The sequence below is a fragment of the Doryrhamphus excisus genome, linkage group LG20 (assembly GCF_037039965.1).
Source record: "Doryrhamphus excisus strain RoL-2023G ecotype Guam linkage group LG20, RoL_Dexc_Guam_v1.1, whole genome shotgun sequence".
Lineage (NCBI taxonomy): Eukaryota > Metazoa > Chordata > Actinopteri > Syngnathiformes > Syngnathidae > Doryrhamphus > Doryrhamphus excisus.
In genome coordinates this window covers 2,418,132-2,431,486 of record NC_136376.1, presented here as the reverse complement: position 1 = coordinate 2,431,486, position 13,355 = coordinate 2,418,132, and positions in this window count along the sequence as shown.

Genomic DNA, 13,355 nt, shown 5'->3' with positions numbered 1-13,355 from the left:
GCCAGCGGTATAGTCTTGAAAAAAATTTAACAAGAAAACAAAAATGAAAAAATTAGCAATAATTTAGCAGTTAAAATATTAAGAGAACAAAGTTAATATATTCCGAGAATATTTTGGTAATTTTATGATGAAAAATAACATAATTTAGTTAGATAGTAAAAGGTGCAAAATTATAAATGTTATCATTTTAAGAGAATAAAGACACAACATAAACAGAAGAAATGGGAAAAATGTCTGTAATATTGCAAAAACATTTTTATGAGAATAAAATCATTATAAGAGGGGAAAAATGTAATTTTAGTAATTTAGTAATTTTTGGAAAATTAGGTTGGGAAAAAGTTGTGATATTATGGGGAAAAAAGTCATAATTATGAGAAGAAAGATTGAACAGAAAGACAAATAACTGGAAAATGTATTTAAAAAAGAAATATATATATATATATATATATACATACATATACATATAATCTTTTTTTTGGAAATTTTTCAACTTTCTTCTTTATTCTTCATAAATATTATTCTCATAATCATGACTTTATTCTTGATATTTTCACGTTATTCTTGTAACACTACAAAATTTTCTGCAACCCAATTTTCATTTATTTTGGGTTTTTTTTCATAATATTCGGACTGAAGCATTTTTAATATTTCAACTTTGCTACTGAATATTCCATTATTTTGTAAACAAAAATAAATTTTTTGTTAATATTTTGACATTATTCTTGTAAAATTGCTACAGATTTCTCCATTGTTAAATTATATTGTTAGAATGTGCAGCAGGCCAATACAAGACATGACATTGGGGATCATGCTTCAAAATGAAAAAGTACATGTTGGAATTTTCTGTATCTTTCCTTCAATGAACCGATACAGTAGGAATGCTGCTGGAATGTGAGGGACGTACTCACGTTTGTGAGATACTCCATTCAGCACCATCCATCATCGGCTGCACTAAACGGGCCTCTGAGTGTGTGTCAGAAGTCCGAAATCTCAGACAGGCGTGAAGTGCATCAACAACTCAAAAGGGCTCGGTACCGTTTGATGGCCGGAGGGCACACATGCAAACATGGAGGGCACACAAACACTTTGTGTCTTTGTGTTTCTGTCAGACACGCAAACCTGCAGGGACCGGAGTCCAAGGCACAGGTGCCGTCTTTGCTTACCTTACAGCGCTCTATTGTCCCTCCCTGTGTCTTTTTCTTATGCCACCGTGCACTATGGCGCGGGTTTCCCCTTTACACAATAGCCAACCGCGCTGGTGTTTGACATTGAAGCGTCGGATTTAAAAAGCCAACGAAAACATTAGAAGGCAGACACAACAGGGGAAGCCTGCAGACGGATGAACAAATGTACACTCAGCCTCCATCCTCAGTGTCACCTTGCCCCCTTTTCTTTCCATACAGGAGGATTTGCTTTTAAATGTCACGCCACGTTCAAGGCCCGGCTGGGAAAAAGCAAAAGGAGCCCGACACATGATAGCGAGGCGGTTTTATCAATGCTTTTCTAAGCGCTTTAATTGTCCTACTTCCCAGCCAGTTCAAACACAACTATCTGGGCCTCCCCTTTCACTGAGATCAACACACCGGAGTCGGAACACCGCTTCACACGGATTAGAACTCCATTGCAGATTAGTAGTCCATCGGTACTCCATCGGTGGGAACTTTGGGCAGGATTCAAAGGCATTTGATTAAAGGCAAATACTACAGTCCAATTACTACCTTTGTCATAGACAGGTGTGATGTACACTACCGCTCAAAAGTTTGGGATCACTTGCAAATTTCTTTGTTTACTAAAGAAAAACACATTTTCATGCATTTTACAAACAATTAAAATGAATCAGATGATTTTCGAAGAAGGATGTACATTTTTGCATAGAGGCCTACTATCAACAACTGCAGCCAAACAAACTGGGTTTAACAAGGAAACAAAAACGATGCACAACTGTGCAAGAAGACAACTATCTGAGAGTGTGTAGTTTAAGACAAAGACGCCTCACAGGTCATCACCTGGCAGCTTTGTTTACCAAAGAAAAACACATTTTTGTGCATTTCACAAACATTTTTTTCCATTTCACAAACAATTAAAATGAATCATATGATTTTCAAAGAAGGATGTACATTTTTACATAGAGGCCTACTATCAACAACTGTCAGTCCTCTGCATCAATCTCCTGGTATGGCTGCTAATCCAAGTTCATCATTTTATAAGGCTAATAGATTATTAGAAAAGCCATCTAAAAATCTAAAAACTAAAACTAAAATCTCTTACCATGCTGTTAACTACTCCCTTCAGAGAGCAGCACAAACTGGGTCTAACAAGGACACAAAAACACTGCACAGCTGTGCAAGAAGACAAAAATCTGCACTAAATATGTACTAAATAGTAGCCGTCAAACACCAGTGTCAGTACCAACAGTGAAGCGGCGACTTCAGGATGCTGGACTTCATAGCACTAGCCCAAAAAAATTCCAAGTGATCCCAAACAAGTTCAACATCTTCTAGGTCTTTTAGGCGTGCCGTTATTAAATAAATGAGTATAAATGTATATATAAATGTGAAGCATGAACCTGTAGATTATCCAAGCTGTGGTGAAATTGCTTTTGTAGCAGTTAACTCGAAAAACTATCTTCATCTGGTACCTTTTTGGGGGGCAGGAAACAAGCCAATGTGACTTTTAACAACATCTACTCTTATACTCATTTTTAAGCAGAATTAAAAAAAACACTTTGAAGCTTTTAAATCGTAAGTGCACCCAGCTGAGCAATGTCACCGATAGTACCAGGACATCCTCGTTTTGTTTACAAGCGCAAGTCACGAGTTTATCCGGGGGATTTAATTTGGACACAATTAGCATTTTCATGTTCATTTGTTATCTTGCCAGCAGCTAATGTCCGCGCTGATAGCATCTGCCACTGCTGCCTTCGCGTCTGACCATGTTTACAGATGTGTGACTGGGGCCAGGCGCCATTCCTGTGCACGCCCACAGGCTGACAACTGTTTGCTCCGCAGTTTGGAATCCGCAGGCAGTACAACTGTAGTAGTTACGCCACAGAAGCATGAGGTTCTGACTGTATTATAAAGGAATTATAAATGCACTCGGTAGCAGAAAATCAAATGCATTAAATTTATTTTCATGAATGAATGAATTGGACTGCAAAGATGGAAGATTTAATACCCACACTCACCATCAGAGACATTTACAACAAAGTATCAGAACACCAATTAAAGGTAATTACCTCCATTTTTTCAAGTCATGAGACAAGTCAAGTCCCAGAGGTCAAGGGAAACAGAGTAGAGAGCAGGTGGAACCACCTGGCATGGCCCCAGTAGGGTGCACTGTGGTCGGATACACTATACAAGCACCCTGGTGTGCCACTCCACAGGTCGCTCACTGAAAATCTCAAGTTTTTTCAAGTCATCAGACAAGTCAACTCCCAGAGGTCAAGGGAAGCAGAGTAGACAGCCGGTGGAACCACCTGGCATGGCCCCGGTAGGGTGCATTGTGGTTGGATACACTCTAGGCAAACACTGGTGTGCCGCTCCGGAGGTCGCTCACTAAAAATATCAAGTTTTTTCAAGTCATCAGACAAGTCAAGTCCCAGAGGTCAAGGGAAGCAGAGTAGAGAGCCGGTGGAACCACCTGGCATGGCCCCGGTAGGGTGCATTGTGGTTGGATACACTCTAGGCGAACACTGGTGTGCCGCTCCGGAGGTCGCTCACTAAAAATATCAAGTTTTTTCAAGTCATCAGACAAGTCAAGTCCCAGAGGTCATGGGAAACAGAGTAGAGAGCGGGTGGAGCCACCTGGCATGGCCCCGGTAGGGTGCACTGTAGTCGGATACACTCTAGGAGAACCCTGGTGTGCCGCTCCGGAGGTTGCTCACTGAAAATTTCATGTTTTTTCAAGTCATCAGACAAGTCAAGTCCCAGAGGTCAAGGGAAACGGAGTAGAGAGCGGGTTGAACCACCTGGCATGGCCCCGGTAGGGTGCAAAGTGGTTGGATAAACTAAATGAGCACCCTGGTATGCCTCTCCGGAGGCCGCTCACTGAAAATGTCAAGTTTTTTCAAGTCATCAGACAAGTCAAGTCCCATAGGTCAAGGGAAGCTGAGTAGAAAGCCAGTGGAGCCACCTGGCATGTCCCAGGTAGGGTGCACTATGGTCGGATACACTCGAGAAGAATCCTGGTGTGCCGCTCCGGAGGTCGCTCACTGAAAATCTAAAGTATTTTCAAGTCATCAGACAAAAATCTGAGTCAAGTCCAGAGTCACTGATGTCAAACTCCAAGTTGAGTTGCCTTGTCTTTGATGATATTATCCAGACCGGTGTAAAGTCATCAAAATTGTGACTCAAGTCCACGTCATTTGACTCAAGTTATGTTAACGACTTCATAAAAATTGGGGAAATGCGAATCAGGCATCATACACTTCCCATCCTGTTGTCCTCCATCATCTCCTTTAGGGTTCTAGGCAGTGTTCTAGCTCTCAACCTAGACTAAGCTTGAAGACAGACACTCCACTGACAAGGTGCTGATTAGGTGTTTTTTTTAGAGTGAGTGACAGGAAGCTACAGAGGTCATGAGTGAAATGTAAGATGGGAAACACGAGCGGCAACTCATGTGCCTACCGGGTTTCACCGCCAAGTGCAAATGTGGGCTGAAAACCGAAGCATCTGGCGGCCCACGGAGAAAATACATATGACATGTTCAATGGCATGTGGGAAAGAACAATGTTCAGGTTTCTCACTCTCTTTATCTGTGCTTTACTGTGTGTTTTCTACCTTCTTATTAGGTTATTAATGATAGTGCGTGTACTTCCCTCAACAGTGATCCGGTCTTACTCAGACTCAGACTCAGACCGTGAACAGGCAACCAGGTCAAAGGGACGTAAGGAGACAGCTGCGTGGGTTCTCAGTATGCTGAGGTTCTTCATCATGGCGGCCGACGACGGTGAGTAATCTCTGATTTCACATTGATTACATCTCAAGAGTCCTGACTCGGCCCGGTTGGCTTTGGTCACACTGATTTGGTCAGTCGTTTTCCAGCGAGAGTCATACAGTGAAAAACGAAAAGGATGCTGGGTATTTAAAAGTTATACGTGTACTTCGAGACAAAACTGCATCTCAGCTTTGTGACTGTATGGCTGTGTTCGAAACCGCATACTTACTACTACATACTTCCATACCCATACTATTCACACTGACTACTGCATACCCAGTCCATCAGACAGTATGCATAGCGTTTACACTACAGTGTACTACATAAACACGCACAAAAAATAATGGCAATACAACTTTTGTTTGTACACAGACACACACAATGTCAATGGGATTTTACTGGTTAAATAAAAGATTAAAATAAAAATATTCCACAGAGAATAAAACAAAAATAAAACAAAAATACTAAATTTTTTCTGGTGTTTCAGTCTAATTCGGTGTTGCTGGAAACAAAAAACAATGGCAATACAACTTTTGTTTGTACACACACACAATCACAATGGAATTTTCCTGGTTAAATAAAAGGTTGAATAAAAATAAAAAATATTCCACAGAGAATAAAACAAAAATAAAACAAAAATATTTTTTTTTCTGGTGTTTCAGCCTAATTTGGTGTTGCTGGAACCAAAAAAACACGGCAATACAACTTTGTTTGTATACACACACACAATCTCAATGGGATTTTCCTGGTTAAATAAAAGGTTGAATAAAAATAAAAATATTTCACAGAGGATAAAACAAAAATAAAACAAAAATAATTTTTTTTCTGGTGTTTCTGGAAACAAAAAACAATGGTAATACAACTTTTGTTTGTATACTTACATAATCTCAATGTGATTTTCCCCGTTAAATAAAAGGTTGAATAAAAATAAAAATATTCCACAGAGAATAAAACAAAAATAAAACAAAAATATATATTTTTTCTGGTGTTTCAGCCCAATTTGGTGTTGCTGGAAACAAAAAACAATGGCAAAACAACATTTGTTTGTATACTTACACAATCCAATCTCAAAGTGATATTCCTGGTTAAATAAAAGGTTGAATAAAAATACAAATATTCCACAGAGAATAAAACAAAAATAAAACAAAAATTATTTTTTTTTCTGGTGTTTCAGCCTAATTCGGTGTTGCTGGAAACAAAAAACAATGGCAATACAACTTTTGTTTGTACACTTACACAATCTCAAGGGGATTTTCCTGGTTAAATAAACATAAAAATATTTCACAGAGAATAAAACAAAACAAAAAAAAATACAAATTTTTTTCTGGTGTTTCAGCCTAATTCGATGTTGCTGGAAACAAAAAATAATGGTAATAGAACTTTTGTTTGTACACTTATACAATCTCAATGTCATTTTCCTGGTTAAATAAAGGGTTGAATAAAATTAAAAATATTCCCCAAAGAATAAAACAAAAAAAAAACAAAAATACCAACATTTTTCTGGTGTTTCAGCCTAATTCTGTGTTGCTCAACTGCCACTCAGAGGGTCCACGCTTTTTGGGCAAAACAAAACAAAACGATTCCTTTAGTCCGTCATCATCAACTCTTGGAATTAACCGCATAAACACGGGTTCCGGTACAGCTGGTGTTTTGTTAGCGACTCGGATGCGAGGGCGTCGCCACCACCAGCACAGACAGGCAGCGCTAGCTAGTCGACCCAGATCTCTCTGAAGTGATGGATGAACCCGAAGCAGAAACGAGACCTCTATTTCGGTCCTGCATTGTGTGTCACTCACTATCGGCGTATGTGTGTGTTTGTTTCCTTTCCACATGTGTCTGTCCACTGTGGAACTCACTTTCATAACACACACACACATAAACACACACACACACACACACACACACACAGACTGGGAAATGTTTGGAAGGCATAGCAACCCATTTCCAAAATGGAATAAAAGCTTGGCAGCAGATGCGCCGTGGACTAGTCTGTGGGCCTGTGGCGCTCCTTTTTCCTGTAATTGGAGAGCACTTTGTGGGACTGGCAGTATCGGGCCTTTTGCTAAAAAAAAAAAAAAAAAAACACTCAATTTGAATGAGGAGCGCAGCACGTCAACAGCAAACAAGCTAGCCATCTGCTCCTCATAAACCTGATTTACAACACGGAAGGGATTATCTTGCGTACATTAACAGCATGTTGCGTTCAGGTGAAGCACCGTCAGCTGCCCGCTGTTGGAAGCACTTGCTGTAACTGACAACTTTAGTGGGGAAAGATACGCGCTCTGGGAACGCCGGCATGCAGAAAATGTTAATTTGTGGAAATCAAGACTGTTGTTTATTTCTATTGCATAATTAGTAGGGCGGCTTAAACCTACACGACTGGATTATGTCAGGAACCAAAAATGTCCGACGGCGTTGTTGTGCGTAAAATGCAAACATTTTGAAATGTGGGTAACATTTTCCAAAGAGCAAAAATACAACTTTTTTTTTACTCCGAATCCCATTTAAATATCAACCCATACATACTTTTTTTTGTGTGTTTATGTTGCCTTTTATGCCCTAGTTCCTGACGTTGGACTCTTATTTTATAATCATTTCCTGCCCTGCCCTGTTTTTCTTTAATCGCTCACACCTGTCCAAGTTTGATCACTCCCCGATTGCATTCAGGTGTCATTTGTTTGTGGAAGCATTGTCATATCAGGGCTTGTTGTGATGGATCCCTGTCACGACACAGCACTTATTCAAAGTCAACTTTATTGTCAAATATGCTATACATACATGCTCGGGATACAGCATATATGAAATTACAATAACTAAACTAAATAAAGACTTCTTCAATTTACATTTCAATTTACAATGGAAACAGTATAAACCAGGGGTCTCAAACATGCGGCCCGCGGGCCAAATGTGGCCCGCAGGACACTAGTTTGAGGCCCCTGCCTTGATATGAAAGTTTAATGTTAGTGCAGCCCCGCGCAAGTTTGATATGGATGCTGTATGGTATCATGTACCCAGAAAAAATTATTACTTATGATTCATGTTCATGTTAAAAGGTTAAATAACTGTTAATAGTTATACTCCCTATCCGTGTGGAAGTGGTAAGTTTTTGGCTATTTAAGTTGAAAGGAAATAACTTGAAGGCTACCGTTTAGGTCGCTAGGTCTCTTAAGTTTGCGAGTTAGCATGTGTCTCAAGACCCTGCAGTTGCGCAATATGTTGTAAATAAAAAAAAGTATAAATGTGACTATAGTCGTGTTTTGTCATGTCTACAGGGCTCTAATAATGCTTTGTTCATTTTAATCTGAAAAAAATCATTTGTCTACCCACCAACTATATGTGGTTTCTTAAGTTTTTATTATTTGCTGTTTTATTATTATTATGATATTTATTTATTACTGATTGATTTTCTTTATTCTTGATTTGTTTATTTATTTTTCATCTTATTTTGTGCAGAAAAAGAAAAATGAAGATATTATCAGAGCTTTTATTGTAGAAAATCTGAACCAAAGCACTGAAAAAGTTTGTATATTTTTCTGTTTTTAATAAATTCGTTTTGTTTTTTTTTGGGAAAACCTGATGCGGCCCAGCTTTGCCCAGACCCTAGCTCCAGTGGCCCCCAGGTAAATTGAGTTTGAGACCCCTGGTATAAACAGACATGAGGTATGGAACAGTAGTGTAAAATAGCATGGGTAAAGTGAAATGAACAGACATGAGTTTTTGTTGTTTTTTTTTACACAATAAGACACCCGACTTGCAAGTTATGTTGCCAGTTTGTATGTTAAAAGTTGAAATACTTAGAAAGCAACCGGCGGCGCAGTTTGCCCACCCCTGGTATAGTTTAATGACATCGCCAACAACCGGCCTGGCATGACTATTAGTATTTTTGCGGGTTAGTGGCATTGAAACTCCAAAGATGCACACCCGACAACTCAATTGTTGTCGTCCACTCCTCCAAATTCGAGACTTTCCACTCTTGGCTGGTCGACAATCGAACAAAAGCAGTCATTAGGGCCCGTTTTTAAGGATGTAAATCAAACTCCGAGGCGGAGTCAGCCAGACGGGAGGGAACGGCATTCACGGGGAACCGTGGTGACAAAGTGTTGGGTTGCACTCTGTCAACTTTGGAGTGGAGAATAGTCAATCAGTGACATGCAACACTGCCGGCCACCTGTCTGACGACGCCGAGTGTCCAAGCACTGACACGGGTGTCGCTAAGCGGGACAACACAGCTGAGACGTAGAGCTCTGAATGTTTCCTTCAAGTGAGGGTTTGGGATTCACCGTGGGTTTTGAGAAGCTTGCTTTTATACAATTCATGTGTTTTTATGCCAGGAAATGACACACACGGGGCTTTTTTTTATTGCATTTCCTTCGATAGCGTAGTCAACAATGCGTGGCTTTTAATGACAACATTTAGGTTATGATGCAAATTAGGTATTTAGTTGATTGAATGATTGAATTATGCTTTAAATTCAAGTTCACAACCCTCTTGAAGCAAAATGACCATAGAAATACTCAAAAACGCAATTTGACCCCATTTTGACTGATCTTTCAAGGCACACAGATTATTATGTACTACAGCTTTATAAACATGGAACATACCAAAGGAAAGATTAGACCTGACTTTCATGACTTAAAAAAAAATTCTACCTTTTTCTGTTTTTTAGTAATCGGCAGTAGAACACAGGTAACTTTCGGGAAAATATCAGTTCCCAACTACAAAAGAGAGAAAACCAGCTGAGAAAGCTCAAATAACTAAACAGGTATACCACAACATAAAAAAAAGTACAGTGGAACCTCAGTTAGTGGATTTTTTTTGCTGGAAATGTATGCCATTAATGCCTTCGTTTGCATTCATTTTTTGGTTAGTGTACAATACAATATGGCGCCTTTTGTCATGCTACACTGCATGAGTCCAATTGTGTTCTGTTTTTTTTTTTTTTACCTGCTAAAAATTCTTGGATTTTTGTTAGCATTGCTACATATGGGATTTAAGTACAGTGAAACCTTAGTTAGTGGATTTTTTTGCTGAAAATTCAAGTCATTCATGCCTTGGTTTGCATTCATTTTTTGGTTAGTGTACAATAGTCTTATTTTTTTATCATGCTAAGAAGAGTTTTTTGTTAGCATTGCTCCATATGTGATTTAAGTCCAGTGAAACCTCATTTGGGTTTCATGCCATTAATGCCTTGGTTTGCATTGATTTTTTGGTTAGTGTACAATATGGTGCGTTTTGTCATGCTTAGTCCAATTGTCCAATTGTGTTCTTGCTTTTTTTTTCCTGCTAAAAAGGTGAAACCTCATTTTGTGGATTTTTTGCTGAAAATTCATGCTGTTTACGGCTTGGTTTGCATTAATTTTTTGGTTAGTGTACAGTATGGCGCGTTTTGTCTAAATTTTTTTTATCCTGCTAAAAAGCTTTGAGTTTTTTGTTAGCATCACTACGTATGTGATTTAAGTACAGTGAAACCTCTGTTAGTGGATTTTTTTGCTGAAAAATCATGCCATTTATGCCTCGGTTTGCATTCATTTTTTGGTTAGTGGACAATATGGCACGTCATGAGTCCAATTGTGTTTTTTTTTTTTTTATCCTTCTAAAAAGCCTTGAGTTTTTTGTTAGCATTGCTACTATGTGATTTAAGTACAGTGAAACCATTAATGCCTTGGTTTACATTCATTTTTTTGGTTAGTGTACAATACGGCACAGTTATATAATTTTACAGTTATAGTTCATATTTAAAGTTACTTCAACCTTCATTAAAAATGTGATTGTTCCCAAAGATATGATTAGTCAGCGAGATCAACCACCGCCTTGCAGTATTAAAAACTGTCACACTTGATGGGTTTTCTGCTTCTGCTGGTGGTTCTCACTCAGCTGGACACAAACGCCATGCAGCGCCTTAAAAGGCAAACAAAAAGGAAAACGACGTCACTCTTTTGACCTCGTCTGAAGTCCCCCGAAGGAAAGTTGAAGCGCTTTTTTTCGCTGACAAAGTAAAACACCAGTTTGCTTTGAAAACACAGACAATGTTTTCTCACATGTAATCGAGGCCGTCCAGGGTGCTGTTGATTTGTGTAACGCAGTCTTTCCTGTCCTACGCCCCCCCCCCACCCCCACCCCCACCCCCCTCGCACCGCCGTCTACGCCGGCCTACTACAATGCCGCCTATTTATAGTAGTTTTGCCTCAGATATTAGCGCTCTCCCTGCCTTCGCTTGTCATTTCCTGCCACAGGGGAAACGTGTGTGTGTTTATTTGCGTGCGTGTGGTTCACTGACCTTTGGGATAAACTGGCGACTGCACCGCCGCTGTATTTTCTTTCCTGGCCTTCCACTTTAATAAGACTATAGAGCAGGGGTCTCAAACTCAATTTACTTGGGGGGCCACTGGAGCTCGAGTCTGGGTGACACTGGGCCGCATCAGGTTTTCCAAAAAAAAAAAAATATTTAAACTTAAATAGCCAAAAACTTACCACTTCCACACGGATAGGGAGGATAACTATTAGCAGTTATTTAACCTTTAACATGAACATGAATCAAACTGGGTACATGATACCACATGATACCATACAGCATCCATATCAAACTAATATTAAACTCATATCAAGGCGGGGGCCTCAAATGAGTGTCCTGCGGGCCACATTTGGGCTGTGTGTTTGAGACCCCTGCTGTAGAGCCTACAGACGGGGGTCCAACTTTGATTGGCCGATTATCCTTCATTAGACGGCTAATTTATTCAAAATTATTTAAATTATTTATGTAATTTACTGTTTATGCTGTACATTGTTGTTCATATTTGATGTCATCTATTTATTCGCCACATTATTATTATTATTATTAGTAGTAGTAGTAGTAGTAGTAGTATTATAGAGCTAGCGACCTAAACGGTAGCCTTCAAGTTATTTCCTTTAAACTTAAATAGCCAAAAACTTACCACTTCCACACGGACATGGAGGATAACTATGAACAGTTATTTAACCTTTAACATGAACATTAATCAAACGTATTTGGCCTGCGGGCCACATGTTTGAGACCCCTGCTATAGAGTGTCGGAATTTCACAGCAGTTAGCATCGCTAACAATTTTCCAGGCCCGGTATGTTGACGGTATGTTGTTCGCGTAAGGAAACACAACACGTCTGCTCGCAGATGTCAGAGTTCACGTTCCTTCAAGGCCGCCATCGAAGGAAAGGCCGCCACTGACGGGAGCATCCTGTTTTGGGACATAAACACCGTTCTGTGGCTGGGGCTTTTTCCTCCCCCGTGTCGGAAAAACAATCTGTCCTATCGTAGTCTGGATGGCTATGGAGCAAAAAGCCTCCCTCGGCGCCTTTTGATAAGAACGATACCAGCCTTTAATGCAACTTAAAAAGAGGCCCGATAGACTCGGACAAGATGGCGGCTTCTTGGAGAGACATTAGAGAGATGTGATAAGAAATTAATCAAGAATGGTTCTAGAATGTGATGGAGCGAGTCCATGTGGGTCGGTTTTCTGTGCTTCTGTTGGCCCAATGTGAATGCAATCAGAATACGGATAGAAGCGGGCCCGACATGTTCTCCCCGTGCATGCGTGGGTTTTCTCCGGGTACTCCGGTTTCCTCCCACATTCCAAAAACATGCTAGGTTAATTAGCGACTCCAAATTTGTCCATAGGTATGAATGTGAGTGTGAATGGTTGTTTGTCTATATGTGCCCTGGGATTGGCTGGCCACCAGTCCAGGGTGTACCCCGCCTCTCGCCCCGAAGACAGCTGGGATAGGCTCCAGCATTCCCCGCGACCCTCGTGAGGATAAGCGGTAGAAAATGAATGAATGAATGAATATTATGACAAACAAAGAAAACCTAATAAAGATATAAGTTTTGGAAAGTTAGGTTGGGGAAAAATAAGGGGAATAAAGTCAAAATATTATAGAAATAAAGTCATAATATTCCAAAAAGAAGATTTAATAAGATTATTTAAGGACAAATTTGATATATTTGGAAAAGAAAACTAAATAAAATTTCCAAAAATTGGGAAAAATTGTCTAAAAAAATCACCTCGCCTCTTGCCCGAAGACAGCTGGGATAGGCTCCAGCATGCCCGCGACCCTCGTGAGGATAAGCGGTAGAAAATGAATGAATGAATGAATATTATGACAAAAAAAAAGCCAAAAATAAAATAAGTTTTGGAAAGTTAGGTTGTGGAAAAATAAGGGGAATAAAGTCAAAATATTTTAGAAATAAAGTCATAATATTCCCCCCAAAAAATTTAACAAGATTATGTAAGACAAACTTGATAAGCTGTAGAAGCACATAGATTGAGTGGTTAGCGTGCAGACCTCACAGCTAGAAGACCAGGGTTCAATTCCACCCTCGGCCATCTCTGTGTGGAGTTTGCATGTTCTCCCCGTGCATGCGTGGGTTTTCTCCGGGTACTCCGGTTT